Raw genomic sequence first — 3,283 nt, 5'->3', positions numbered from 1 at the left:
TAAGGGTGAGCCTGGGTGGCTCAGTTGGTTAAGCAACTGCCTTTAGCTTAGGTCATGATCTCGGGGTCCTGGGATCAAGTCTCACATCGTGCTCCCTGCTTAGTGGAGAGTCTGCTTCTCCCTCTGCCTCTGCTTCTCCCCCCTGCTTGTGCTCTCTTTCTCGCAAATAAATAAATAAAATCTTGAACAAATAAATAAATAAATAAATGTGAAAAAAAATAGAAAAAAACAAAAGCCTAAAGGGATCCTTGGGTGGCTCAGTTGGTTAAGTATCTGCTTTAGGCTTGGGTCATGATCCCAGGGTCCTGAGATCCAGCCCTGTATCAGGCTCTCTGCTCAGTAGGGAGCCTGTTTCTCTCCCTCTGCCTGCCAGTCCCCCTGCTTGTGCTCGCTCTCTCTCTCAGTCAAATAAATAAAATCTTGGAGAAAAAAAACAACTATGGGCGCCTGGGTGGCTCGGTGGGGTTAAAGCCTTCGGCTGGTGGGTTAAAGTCTCTGCCTTCGGCTTGCGTCGTGATCCCAGTGTTCTGGGATCGAGCCCAGCGTCGGGCTCTCTGCTCCGTGGAGAACCTGCTTCCCTTCCTCTCTCTTTGCCTGCCTCTCTGTCTACATGTAATCTCTGTCAAATAAATAAATAAAATCTTAAAAAAAAAAAAACCACAACTAAGAAGTTCATTAGTTGTTCTGGACTGAATGGTGAATTCCTTTAGCCTTTTTGTTTTGCAGTGCCCTTCTCAGGAGTTGACCTTCTGCATCTTCTATGGGCCTTTAGCATGGCTGATTCCCCCTGAAAACATTTACCCCAATGTTCTTTCCTTCCTTCCTTCCTCCCTCCCTTCCTTACAAATGTTTACTGAGTTTTAACATGTGTAGTCACAGGTTCCCCTGTCCAGGCAATCTGGCAGCGAACGGGTGTGTATCAGAGGACACAGGGGCTGCCCTCAGCAAGTGTATGGCCAAGCAACATAATAATGAATCACTGAATAAACCAGGGCCCTTCCTTCCAGAAGCTGACCTTCACTGGAAAGGTGGCTATTAGCAGGTCCTCACTGTAGCCTCAAGAAAAGCACTTTTCTCTCTCCCCCTGGAGGGGAGAGCTTTGAAATACTCTGATCCCCTTGCTTCTAGCAGATCAGTAATAACCGAGACTTTGCAGTTAGGCACTCTGGCTCACTTTCTCCTCACAGGGGCAGAGGGAAGACCTCCGGACCTGAGCTGTATGGATGAGAAGTGGGAGCTGGTCGAGGGGCACGAAGCAGGTGGCTGTGGCATTGTGCAGGTGCTGGGGGCAAACAGAAGATGGGGCGGGCCGTCTTTAAGGGCCACCCATCTAGCCCCTACTCTGCTGCCTTCCTTCCTTCCCTAGGAATCCAGACTCCTGTTCTGGTCTCCTAGATGAGACAGCAGGCTGGGGTTGGCCCCACTTCCCCTGAGGGTCCGGCTCATACGTATAGCATTCATCATTTTCACCCCACAATCCTCTTCTGTATTTTGCTCTCTTAACTTCAGAAGGTCCTTCTAGTTCTTTGTATGAGGCTCATAGGTGTATGAACCTATGGGGCAACCGCCACATGCCAGGTTGTAGACCAGGCACAGTAAGACATTGTCCCCACCCTTAGAGAGCTCGTGATCTGAAAGGGGAAACAGACATGCAGACAACTGCTCTCCATGTGATGAGGGCATCTCACGGATTTGTGGGCAGAACCACATGGGAACTTCTTAAACTCTCTCTCTCCAGGCCTATTCAGTCTGTCCGGGTGGAAGCGTGAAGTTATAAGCGAGTTTGGAGGGAGAGGGGGAGAGAAGTGGCAGAAATTCAAGACACTCCTAGTCTCTAAGCCCGGGGTAGAGGAGGGTCAGTGGGGAGGACCCCCGTGTATGCAGTTGTGGGGGGGACCCAAGAGGGGAGGGGTGTGCAGCTGAGGGGCAGGGACGTGGAGCTGCATGGGTCAAAGGGCAAATTGGCCCAGTTATGCGATTTTCTTCAGCAAACTCCACAGCAGGAGAAATGAACAGCTGCAACTTAGACAGTGGTAGGTCAAGGTGGAAAGGGAATAGTTCAAAGTCATGCCCCAGGAAATGCTTGGAATATATAAAAGCTACATGTATACAGATGCAAGAGACTTACTACCCTGCAGGGGCCAGGAATCAGATTGCTTAATAGCTCTGAGAAAGCTCTTTCCCCCAGTGGGAGAGAAAGCAAAGCGTATTTCCTCTGTGGCTGGATGCCACCCAGCTCACCCTTGTACCTCGTTTTGCTGAGTGCCGCTCTCAACAAGGCAGCCCCTGCAAGATGGAAGCCTGTGGGAGGGGGTGCACATGACTGGAAGGGCTGGGTCCCAAGGGGAGAAAAGGAGAGCTGCAGAGGGCAGACACCCGGGGAAGTGTAGTAATGAGAGCACAGGGCAGGTTTGGAAGTCCTCAGGCCTCAGGGTGAGACAGGGGAGGGAGGGGCTGGGGCTGGGCTTTGGGACCGGGATCTAGGTTTTGGAGCTGCCAAATAATACAGAAATGAGGGAACAGGTTCCACAGCTGTGGCCAGCTTGCTCTCAGAGACTGGATCGGAGGAAGACGTAGCCCTTTGCCCCAATCCCACTGCCTTTGCAGACCCCCCAGGTGGGCAGAGGGAAAGAAAGGTCTGGTGGAGAGTTTGCCAACAGCAGCCCCTGCCCCTTTGAGACCACAGCATTTGGACATGGGAAAAGGAAGAGCCTTTTACCCAGAGGGTGTTTCAACTTTTCCAGAGGATATTGCCAGGGAAAATCCAGAAATCAGTTAAGGCAAGAAGGTGAGAATGTTTTACTGTAAGTAATTTAAGGCTCTGTAAGATTTTCATGGAATCTTCTGGATACTTTCCCTAGAACCAGGTTTGACTCTTACATAAAGAGAATAAAGATTAAGCTTCAGGGCCTCTCTTTTGTTTTGTAAGGCTCTGTTCATAATTTTGTATTCACAATTTTTTTATTGTTCCCCCCGACACACACACACACACACACACACACACACATGCTTCATCTACCTCTACCTAGAACTCTACAAATTGTGGGTTTGGAAGAAGTCTGGTTTCTATAAATAAGCATGAGGGATGTAATGTACAGTGTGATGACTATGGTTATGGTTAACATGGCTCTATGGTACATTTGAAAGTTGCTAATGATGTTGTTTTAGAACGGTGGTGAGGTTTGGTGGGGTGAGGTCCAGAGCCAATGGGCCAAGAAAGAATTCTTGAGACGTCTTTGGTGCAAAATAGTGGTTTTATGAAAGCACCGGTGAAGAGGAGAAT

This window comes from Mustela nivalis (genome assembly GCF_964662115.1).
Source record: "Mustela nivalis genome assembly, chromosome: 7".
NCBI lineage: Eukaryota > Metazoa > Chordata > Mammalia > Carnivora > Mustelidae > Mustela > Mustela nivalis.
Note: the sequence above shows the minus strand (reverse complement) of the source record.